Consider the following 12,466-nt stretch of genomic DNA (forward strand, 5'->3'; position numbering starts at 1 on the left):
TGACTAAGAATGAAGTTTGCTAGTTTTCAAGAATGTTTACGGTCTATGCTTTGACATGTGAATTGCTTGTTACTAGTTTGTGAAAAGTTTTATGAGATGAACTACTGTTATGACATATATTGATGCTAGTAAAGGTGATTTAAATTATCATTGATCAAACTTGTGCACCTCTAGCGTTCACACTTCATAAATTCTTTCTTTTATCATTTACCTACTCGAGGACGAGTAGGAATTAAGCTTGGAGATGCTGATACGTCTCCAACGTATCTATAATTTATGAAGCATTCATGCTATATTACTATGTGTTTTGAATGATTATGGGCTTTATTTCCCACTTTTATATTATTTTTGGGACTAACCTATTAACCGGAGGCCCAGCCCAGATTTGCTGTTTTATGCCTATTTCAGTGTTTCGAGGAAAAGGAATATCAGACGGAGTCAAAACGGAACGAAATCAACTGGAGAAGTTATTTTTGGAAGGAAAGCCACCCGATGGACTTGGAGTGCATGTCAGGAGATACGGGAGGTGTTCACGAGGGTGGGGGGTGCCCCCCTTGGCGCGCCCCTACCTCGTAGGACCCCCGTAGCTCCACCGACGCACCCCCTGCACCCATATATACCTACGTATCATAAAACTTCCAGAGCAGAAGGTAGATTGGGAGTCCCGCCGCCACAAGCCTCTGTAGCCACCAAAAACCAATCGGGACCCTGTTCCGGCACCCTGCCGGAGGGGGATCCCATCACCGAAGGCCATCTTCATCATCCCGGCGCTCTCCATGACGAGGAAGGAGTAGTTCACCCTCGAGGCTGAGGGTATGTACCAGTAGCTATGTGTTTCATCTCTCTCTCTCGTGTTCTCTCTCGTGTTCCCTATGTGGCACGATCTTGATGTATACCGAGCTTTGCTATTGTAGTTGGATCTTATGATGTTTCTCCCCCTCTACTCTCTTGTGATGAATTGAGTTTCCCCTTTGAAGTTATCTTATCGGATTGAGTCTTTGTGAGAACACTTGATGTATGTCTTGCCATGATTATCTGTGGTGACAATGGGATATCATGTGCCACTTGATGTATGTTTTGGTGATCAACTTGCGGGTTTCGTGACATTGGGAACCTATGCATAGGGGTTGGCACACGTTCTTGACTCTCCGGTAGTAGCTTTGGGGCACTCTTTGAAGTACTTTTATGTTGGTTGGATGAATCTGAGATTGTGTGACGCATATCGTATAATCATGCCCATGGATACTTGAGGTGACAATGGAGTATCTAGGTGACATTAGGGTTTTGGTTGATTTGTGTCTTAAGGTGTTATTCTAGTATGAACTCTATGATGGATTGAGCGGAAAGAATAGCTTTATGTTATTTTACTACGAACTCTTGAATAGATAGAATAGAAAGGATAACTTTGAGGTGGTTTCGTACCCTACCATAATCTGTACGTTTGTTCTCCGCTATTAGTGTCTTTGGAGTGACTCTTTGTTGCGTGTTGAGGGCTTCTTATATGATCTATCTATGTTATTATTGTTGAGAGAACTTGCACTAGTGAAAGTATGAACCCTAGGCCTTGTTTCCTATCATTGTAATACCGTTTACGCTCACTTTTATCGCTCTTTACCTTGCTGTTCTTATTATTTCAGATTACAAATACCTTTATCTACCATCTATTTTGCACTTGTATCTTCATCTCTTCGCCGAACTAGTGCACCTATACAATTTACCATTGTATTGGGTGTGTTGGGGACACAAGAGACTGTTTGTTAGTTGGTTGCAGGGTTGCTTGAGAGAGACCATCTTCATCCTATGCCTCCTACGGATTGATAAACCTTAGGTCATCCACTTGAGGAAAATTTGCTACTATCCTACAAACCTGTGCACTTGCAGGCACAGCAACGTCTACAAGAAGATGGTTGTGTAGTAGACATCACGGCACCACTTCAACCATGGCCTCCTGGAGCTCCGAAGCTCTCTTGGACGTACTGTCGCAGGAGCAGACGAGGGACATCGGCGGCTGCGCTCCGGGCACGCTCCAAATCTCTCTTCAAGGTACTGTCGCAGGAGCAAACAAAGGAGATCGCCGGCACCGCCCGGGCCGCCCTCCGCCGCCACGACCACGAAGCCGGCGCGCGTGCACAGGCGGTTCTGGCAGCGAGGAAGAGTAGTACATGGTAGGTCGCCGCTGCTCTGGTCCCGGGAAGTCCACCGCTACTCCACTCAGTCGACGCCAAGCTTGGTGGGGTAAACATCAGCGGCCGATTAGCTGCTTGACGGCGACGTCGAGGCGGAAATCTTCATAACCTTGTGCATCGGCCGGAGGAGGAGGTTATCGAGGCGGATGAGGAGGAGGCAAAGGCAATGGCCGGCTTTCTCGGGTTCATGGACGGACATGGTGGTCGGGCGCCGGTGATCGTTTAGATTAGGTTCACAGTAGGTTTAGTACGGTTTGTGCGAAATATGTAATGAATTTCGTCCAATTTGTAGGAAAAGTTTTCGAAATGTAATGAATTTCCTCCGGTTAATTTTATGCGGTTAATTTGAAATTTGCTTTGTTTGCACGAATTTCGTCCGGTTAGTTCATATAGTTGTCGAAAGGTATGCGGGCAGCATCGGATGGCATCCATCAGTGTCCTCGGACAGATGCCGGTGTAAATTTGTGGGCCAGCGCTGGAGATGCCCTAACTATCATGCTATAATCGCTAACAATCCTCCATTATTTGGCAGGGAATAGTTATCCCTCGATCAAAATCAGACCCGCGGTGTTTCGCACTCCTCCCGTGTAAGAGTGTAAACTCTTGCTTACATAAAAATGGAGCAAGTGGACGGCACTGTAGAATGTCATATCACTCGAACTAGCCCGCCTAACGAGCGGGAAAGCACCACCCTCGTCATTTTGTTGTGGATTTCTATCGATCGATCGCGCGAAAATGTTACGCTTCGCAAGTTCTAAAGGAAAAGGCAGCACACTTACGACTCATACACGTCGCAACCCCGATAGTCCGGCTCGCACGCCGCTCACCAGAGGGGACACGCATTGTCTTGCAATTTCACTAACATGTGCGACCGTAATTGAATAAACCGTCGATTCCTCAAAAAATAATAAGCCATCGATAGCCGAAATCTAATCGCTCGGCGGGCGTCGGCTGAGAAGAGAGAAACGGGGGAGGGAGAAGAGATCACCCACCCGCCGCACAGGGACTCCAAGAAATATAAGGTAATAATGTGAGGTGGGCCATGCTGGAGTCCGGACCGCTTCCGGAGCCCGCTCTCACCGCCCTGGCCCCTCAAGACGCCAGCTGCCCGCTGCATGCGCAGCAAGTAGTCCCCGCTTATGTGGAGGAGAGAGAGGCATTGACAAAGTCAAGGAGTAACAGTGGAGAAAATAGCTTTCATAAAAAATAAACAATGAATACTCGTTGCTCGTTATCGGTGTCAAAACCGGCGGATCTCGGGTAGGGGGTTCCGAACTGTGCGTCTAGGCGGATGGTAACATGAGACAAGGGACACGATGTTTTTACCCAGGTTCGGGCCCTCTCGATGGAGGTAAAACCCTACTCCTGCTTGATTAATATTGATGGTATGGGTAGTACAAGAGTTGATCTACCACGAGATCAGAGAGGCTAAACCCAAGAAGCTAGCCTATGGTATGATTGTTGTTCGTCCTACGGACTAAAACTCTCCGGTTTATATAGACACCGGAGAGGGCTAGGGTTACACAGAGTCGGTTACAATTGGAGGAGATCTACATATCGTATCGCCAAGCTTGCCTTCCACGCCAAGGAAAGTCCTATCTGGACACGGGACGAAGTCTTCAATCTTGTATCTTCATAGTCCGGGAGTCCGGTCACAAGTCATAGTCCGGCTATCCGGACACCCCCTAATCCGGTACTCCCTCAGTAGCCCCCGAACCAGGCTTCAATAACGAGGAGTCCGGTGCGCAAATTTGTCTTTGGCATTGCAAGGTGGGTTCTTCTCCAAATCCCATGTACCCGTCGAATAGTGTCCGGCTTCCAGGGCATGCTTTACTCCTCAACTTCTTTGTCCAATAATGACCATCTTCCACGTGTCAAATGAATGTGAAAAGCCAGGGAGTTTTTTCATTCACCCCCCTAGCCACATGAACGAGCTGCCCATAAAAGAGACGGGGATTTAGATCCAGCCCATAGCATCTTCCCTCCATGAGCCTTCATCAGAGCGCCTTCGACAGGGATCCATTCCACCATGGACGGTCGGTGCAGCTCCTCCTCTCGCCTCTCCAGCCCTCGGCCCGGAGATTGGGGGCGGTGTTCCGTCCCGCATAGCGAGCTAGTAGTGCTTCAGTTCAAGGGGCTTCTTCCCCCAGCATATATGGTCCCGGTTCGAGCCAGGATTGCCACCTATAGCGATGGAGAGCAGGCGGAGATCATCCCCAATCCCTCCCGAGGAGAGCGGGTGTGCCTAATCCCTTACTTAATAAGAGGACTCGGATTTCCAATTCATCCATTTCTCCGAGGGCTACTGGAGTTCTACGGCCTCCAGCTACACAACCTCACACCTGCCTCCATACTGCATATCGCAGGCTTCGTGGACCTCTGCGAGCTGTTCTTGGGCGATGAGGCCCATTTCACGCTGTGGAAGAGGTTGTTCTGCCTCGTGCCCCGCTCTCAGGAGGGGTCTTTTTATCAAGTGGGCGGAGCCGAACTATGGCGCATCGCTGGGACCGGATATCTATGCGGTACCCAAAGAGGGCGTCCGAGGACTGGCCTTCAGAGTGGTTCTATATAGATTATGTCCCCCTGCCGGACTGTGTACGGATCGGCCTCCCTGAGTTCAATAATGCTCTGTTGAAGAAGCGCCTGAGCTGGCGCCCGTGGAACCCTCAGAGGGAAACTGATAGGGACGTCCTTTACCTAATGAACCAGATAAGGTTGTTGGCTCATTCCGGACTGACCATGATCAAGGTCATGGCCATATGCATTACGCGAGGGGTGCAGCCGCTTCAATACAGAGGCCACCCTATGTGGGATTTCAATGGGGAGGACGACACCACCCGTTGCGGTCGTAAGGGGCCGGATTCGGCCACCACTTTAATGAGAATCTTATCCGCTTTGTACAAGGGAGAAGAAGAGGAATTCCTCCATGTAAACCCGGAGGGCGGATTCTCCCTGTACAATCCTCCAAGTTGGGTGAGCGAACGCTTTCACTTGCCTACCTATTTTCAAATTCCCATGGTTGAGTATTTAATCAAGCAATTGCAACGCAGGAGCTGCGCCAGACCGTGAAGGAAATGAACAGCCCCCCTCCACAATCCAAGGACCCGGAACGGGCCCTCGACCTGGACTCCTAGGAGGACCCGGACCTATGTGTGGAGCTAATTGATGGGGTGTTCCATCAGTTAAGTAAGGACAACACCTTAGTGGCCATTACGGCCGATTATCTCGGACTACTTCCAGCCTCAAAGGTGACCGAGATCGAAGTCCCAGTACTCTTCGGAGGATCCATCCATGCTCATTTTGATTGTCATAAACCAATAGTGTTTCGTTTTGCATGGGAAATCCTCGCGGCGGAGGGCCGAGCCCGCGGTGGGTAGCCAACAAGGGCCGTCAAAGCCACGCGGGACAAAAAGAAGTGTGGACCGGATCGAGACTCCGGCGCAACGGTACGGCACGCAATTTTAACGTCTAGGGTTTATGCCCCCGAGTCGCGCTAACTCTCATGCTTTCCTCAAGAAAAAGAGCGCCCGCCAGACTATATCTACCGGCCAGGCTTCAAGGCCGGATCCGGAAGCGGAGGCGAATACGGGGCACGCACCAGACGTTCCTCCGACAGAGGACGTGGACGGGCTATCTGCCACCAATTCAGAGGTGGAGAGTCTCATGAACCACAGGCTTCGCCTGACTGTTCTTCACGACGCATGTTTTTCCCAAGAGGCATTGGACGCCTTTAATACGGGAGATGCGTACCTCCGTGCCGCTCAAAATGGTCTAGCCAGAGCCACAGAGCAGTATGTGAAAGACATACGGGTAAGTAAGTCCGATGGTTATATATATATCAGTAGCCCCCGTGACTTGAAGCAGTTACGATAACTAATTTAAGGATCATAAGAAATGTAGGATCTTACAAAGAAGAATACACAATTGTCCCAGGAGCTGGAAGAGTGCAAGGCTCAAGTTGAGGCCGCACTGGCCGCTTCGGAGAGTACCAAGGGGACACCCTCAGGTAATATATGCTTCGAAAGATAATTCTGCTGAGACGTGCGGCATGTGTGCAATTCTGACAATAACGGTGCAGATAGGGCCGGAGTGAATACGGACAAGCAACAAGTCCTGCGCCAGTTGAAGGCCGGCGAGAGCGTGCTGACGAGGGTGAGGCAGGAGAAGAACAAGCTTCAAGACGCCAACACCCAGGTGGGCGAGGAACTAAAGGATGTTCGTGCGCAGCTGTCTGATTCTGTAAAGGAGAATTGACAACTTCGGCGCGACATTTTTAGTAAGTGCTTAAACAAATCTTCAAAAAAGAGTTCGGCGAGGTTGTCGACTGACAGGGCTATGTCCGCAGGTATGCTGACAGGTCGGCCGGGTGTGGAAATGCCCGGTTCTGCGGGGACCTTCTTCCCGAATTGTTGCGGCTGCACGAACAAGTTCTGCAGGCGATGCAGGGCGCCTTCCAGGCGTTGTGGCCATCCCTCTACATGCCCGAAGGCCTTGGAGAGCTTGCTGAGAAGCTGAAGGGGGTGCGGCAGCGCTTCCGATTATGGAAGATATCGGCCTGCCGTCAAGGTGCCAGGGAGGCCTGGGCCATGGTGAAGACGCGGTACACGAAGGCTCACTAGTACAAAAAGGGTCAAATGTGAGACACATTAGTCCCGGTTTGTAACAGAACCGGCACTAATGTGTCCATTAGTGCCGGTTCCAACGGCTAGCCGGGAGGAGCTCTTTAGTACCTCTTCGTGGCAAACCTTTAGCACCGGTTCTTGCCACGAACCGGTACTAATGAGAGTGGTGGCAGGATGTTGTCAGAGTGGGGCCCTTCCAGCACCTTTAGTACCGGTTCGTGGCACGAACCGGTACGAAAGGTCGTCCTATATAAATCCTTCGTCCACCCGCATTATGTTCTTCCCCCTTTCCCCTCTCCCTCTCTTTTGTTCTTCCCTTCTTCCTCTCGAGTTCATCACAAAATTTGCCCCAAATTTGTCAAGATTTGCAGGCCCTCATCCATTCAAATGATCACCAAGGTTAGCAACTTTGTCCTTTCATCTCTCATTGCTAGATTAGCTCTTGCATTGGTTTATATAGTGATTACTTGTGGGTTTTAGTAATTTGGGAGGAATTATATGTGGTAGTATTTGATTTATATGCAATTTGAGGTCAAAATAACACTTAGTTTGCATATGTAGGTGTGGTTTACTTAGTGCCTTCTAAATTCCGTCGTAACCACTGTCGATCGCCCGCACCGTCCCGTCGCCGGCACCACCTTGTGGTGAGCCTCTTGTTCATGAAATTTTATATTAAAAAAATGATGTTTGTGTGATTTGGATATATAGTTACTCGTATAATAATTATCTTACCGTACGTTGTTTGTTATACATAGTGCCATGGTTTTGATATCCGTCCCCGTCGGCCCTCGTCCTTGTTATGATTCAGATGTGGTATATTCTCTTCTAAAACTATTTGTTGCATTTCGTGTTTATGACAAATAATTATGCCCATCAAGTTGACGTAGATATTTTTATCTAGGAGGTATGTGAACCGGAAATTCAAACCGACCCTATTGTCGAGATGTTAAATTTAGTTGAAAGAGAAAACGAGTACTTGAAAGAAAAATTGAAAATAATTGAGGGGGAGAAGATCGAATTGGAGTTGCATGTTGCCGATGTCGTCGATGATCACAAGATCAAGATGGAGAAAATGCTCTTGAAGATTAGAAAGATTAGAAAATATGCCATCCATAGTGAGGCTTGGTATCATTATGCTGTTGGATCAATTGTTACCTTAGTTGCGTTCTTGATCGCATTTGTTGTTGCATTTAAATGCTTTAGCTAGAGAGTTATTTGTTTGTTGCATTTAAGTGTTGTATGAACTTTATGTATGAACTTGTATTAATTTGATCTATTCGGTGTTGTGTAATGAAGATAAGCCGGCAATGGATGTACGATGACCGATGCTCTCCCCAGTTCGTTGAGGGCGTGCATACTTTTCTGCTTGCGGCTGAGGCAAACAAGCGGGCGGATGGTTTTATGCCTTGTCCATGTGCTGGCTGTAAGAATGGTCGCAGTTACTATACGTCAAGAACCATTCACGTCCACCTGTTTGAGTCCGGTTTCATGCCCCACTATAATGTTTGGACCAAGCACGGAGAAAGAGGGGTTATGATGGAAGACAATGAAGAAGAAGAGGATGATGACAGCTATCCTGGCCATGGGTTCCCTGAATACGATGATACAATAATGGGGGAAGAAGCTGAGCCGGTAATGCGGGAAGAAGCTGAGCCGGCAATGCGGGAAGAAGCTGAAGAAGAGGCATCAGATGAGCTCGTTGATGATCTAGGTCGGGCCATTGCCAATGCAAAGAGAAACTGCGCAAGTGATTTGGAGAAGAAGAAGTTGCAGCGCATGTTAGAGGACCACAAAAAAATGTTGTACCCGAATTGCGTAGGTGACAAGAAAAAGCTGGGCACCACACTGGAATTGCTGCAATGGAAGGCAGAGAATGGTGTATCTGACAAGGGATTTGGAAAGTTGCTGGTAATGATAAAGCATATGCTTCCAAAGGACAACGAATTGCCCGAGAGTACGTACGAAGCAAAGAAGGATGTCTGCCCCCTAGGGTTAGAGGTGGAGAAGATACATGAATGCCCTAATGATTGCATCCTCTACCGCGGTGAGTACGAGGATTTGAACGCTTGCCCGGTATGTGGTGCATTGCGCTATAAGATCAGCCGTGATGAGCATGGTGATGTCGAGGGCGACCGCCCCAGGACGAAGATTCCTGCCAAGGTGATGTGGTATTCTCCTATAATACCACGGTTGAAACATTTGTTCAAAAACAAAGAGCATGCCAAGGCGATGCGATGGCACAGAGAAGACCGTAAGAAAGACGGAAAGTTGAGAGTACCCGCTGACGGGTCGCAGCGGAGAAAAATTGAAAGAATGTATGGGAAGGAGTTTGTAGATGACGCAAGGAGCGTATGGTTTGGTCTAAGCGCAGATGGCATTAATCTTCTTTGAATGCCTGCTCAGTATTAAGGTACCGTTTGGCTTCTCGTCGAATATAAAGGGAATAATAAACATGGCACAGAAAAAGTTCCAGAACCTAAAGTCTCATGACTACCACGTGATTATGACGCAACTGCTTCCGGTTGCATTGAAGGGGCTTCTACCGGAAAACGTTCGATTATCCATTGTGAAGCTATGTGCATTTCTCAATGCAATCTCTCAGAAGGTAATCGATCCAGAAATCATACCAAGGTTACAGAATGATCTGGCGCAATGTCTTGTCAGTTTCGACTTGGTGTTCCCACCATCCTTCTTCAACATCATGACGCACGTCCTAGTTCACCTATGCGAAGAGATTAACGTTTTGGGTCCTGTATTTCTACACAATATGTTCCCCTTTGAGAGGTTCATGGGAGTCTTAAAGAAATATGGTCATAACCGTGCTAGGCCAGAAGGAAGCATCTCCAAGGGCCATCAAAATGAGGAGGTCATTGAGTTTTGTATTGACTTTATTCCTGACCTTAAGCCGATTGGTGTTCCTGAATCGCGGCATAAGGGCAGACTGGATGGAAAAGGCACGCTAGGAGGGGAACAAATAATATGTATGGACGACCATTCTCTCACTGAAGCACACTACTCAGTTCTACAGAATTCCGCTTTGGTGGCTCCGTATATGGATGAACACAAGAATTTGCTACGCTCCAAACACCCGGAGCGGTCTGATGACTGGATTACACGTGAACAAACCAGGAATTTCACCAGCTGGTTGCAGACACGTACCATGCATGACACCTCTATTGAAGATGACCTATACTTGCTGTCCCAGTTACCATCTTCGAATATAATGACTTTCAAAGGGTAAGAGATAAATGGTAATACATTTTACACGATCGCCCAAGATAAGAAGAGCACCAACCAAAATAGTGGTGTCCGCTTTGATGCAGAAACCAAGACAGGAAAGGAAACATATTATGGTTATATACAGGACATATGGGAACTTGACTATCGACGTGGTTTAGAGGTCCCTTTGTTTCGGTGCAAATGGGTCAATATGACACAAGGCGGGGTAACGGAAGACCTGCAGTACGGAATGACAACAGTGGATCTCAACAATCTTGCGTATGCAGACGAACCATTCATCCTAGCCAATGATGTGGCACAGGTTTTCTATGTGAAGGACATGTCTACCAAGTCAAGAAAAAGAAAAGATAAGGAAGCGAATGCATCGTACGATGAGCCAAAGCGGCACATAGTTCTTTCTGGGAAGAGAAACATCATGGGAGTGGAAGACAAGACAGACAAGTCAGAAGATTATGAAAAGTTTGATGAAATTGCTCCATTCACAGTGAATATTGACCCGAGCATCCCGTTAAATGATGAAAATTTTCCATGGTTACGGCGCAAAGGGACACACGCGAAGAAAAAGTATCACACCCAAAGATCTGGGATGTGATCGGCTTCACTAGCTATCATCACTTTCTTCTGTGTTTCACACCGAGAGGGGAATCTCTGTAATAGTTAGGGTAGTTATGTGTTTTGGCATTTGAAACGCGAAGAAATTTTATGTGCAAACAAATTCACACTAATTTCAAATAATTCAAAATTTAAACTATTCAAATTTGAAAACTAAGGGCACTAATAGAAAAATAGCAGAAAAGAAAGAAAAACTATAGCTGAAAAGAAAAAACTATATTAAAAAACTACTCAAAAATAAATAGAAGAAAATAAATATAGTAGAAAAGAAAAAACTACTCAGAAATAAATAGAAGAAAAAATAAAGCAGAAAAGAAAAAAAATTATATTTGCTATTTTTCAATCATTTACAAAATGACCGTGAAATTGAAAATCACTACAAGATGAACTCTAAAAATGTTGAATTTTGGCAAACTAGATGAAAAACTACTCACAAATAAATAGAAGAAAATAAATATAACAGAAAAGAAAAAACTATACAAAAAACTATGCAAAACTAAATAGAAGAAAATAAAGCAGAAAAGAAGGAAACTATATAAAAAAACTATAGCTGAAAAGAAAAAAACTATATAAAAAAACTACTCAAAAATAAATAGAAGAAAATAAATATAGTAGAAAAGAAAAAACTACTCACAAATAAATAGAAGAAAAAATAAAGCAGAAAATAAAAAAAATTATATTTGCTATTTTTCAATCGTTTACAAAATGACCGTGAAATTGAAAATCTCTACAAAATGAACTCTGAAAATGTTGAATTTTGGCAAACTAGATGAAAAACTACTCAAAAATAAATAGAAGAAAATAATTATAACAGAAAATAAAAAACTATTAAAAACTAAGCAAAAATAAATAGAAGAAAATAAAGCAGAAAAGAAAAAACTATAAAAAAATTGGGGCGCTGCCCTGTGGGCCTGATAGGCCACAGGTGTGTAATTATAGGCCTTAAAGGCCCATCAGACTCAGAGGGCAGCGCGCAGAGTTTAGGACCACAAGCCTGCTAGGTATATAGAGGAGTTCGAAGTGGTAGCCGTGGCTGGTTTTATAAACAAGTGCGGCTGCCCTTCGCCCGGCGAGGTGGGACTAAACTTTGGGGTGGCAGCGCGACCCCTTTAGTACCGGGTCGTGGCACAAACCGGTACTAAAGGGGGGTCCTTTAGTACCGGTTTGTGCCGCCACCCGGTACTAAAGGGGGTCGCTTCCTGCCACTTGGCCTGGCCAAAACAGGCTGTTAGTACCGGTTGGTGGCTCCAACCGGTACTAAAGGTGCCTTCTATATATACTGGACTTACAAAATTTTCATTCATCCTCTGTTTCCGTCGTCTCCGTGACCGTCGCCGCCCCCGTCCCTGTCGACTCCCTCGTCTCCGTCGCCGCCCCCGTCTCCGTCGCCGCCGTCGTCTCCGTCGCCACCCCGAGCCCGCACCCGTCCCCGTCGCTGCCCTCGTCCCCGTCGCCGCCCCCGTCCCCGTCGCCGCCGTCGCCTCGCCGTCGTCGTCGCCCCGCTGTGAGCTCTCCCCCTCTAACCTCTCTCCCTCGCCCCCGGTGGCCACCATGGGCGCCGCCCCTCCCGGCCCCGAGCACACACACACACACAAGCATGAATTAGTATATAATTTAGATTATTTAGATTATTATTGTTTTAGTTATCAAAACACACACACACACACACAAGCATGAATTAGTATATAATTTAGATTATTTAGATTATTATTGTTTTAGTTATCAAAATTTTTTATATGGAACACACACACACACACATATATGTATGAATTAATGCATGTATATATTAGTATATACGTATTTTGT

Source organism: Triticum dicoccoides, chromosome 5B (genome assembly GCF_002162155.2).
Source record: "Triticum dicoccoides isolate Atlit2015 ecotype Zavitan chromosome 5B, WEW_v2.0, whole genome shotgun sequence".
Classification (NCBI taxonomy): Eukaryota; Viridiplantae; Streptophyta; class Magnoliopsida; order Poales; family Poaceae; genus Triticum; species Triticum dicoccoides.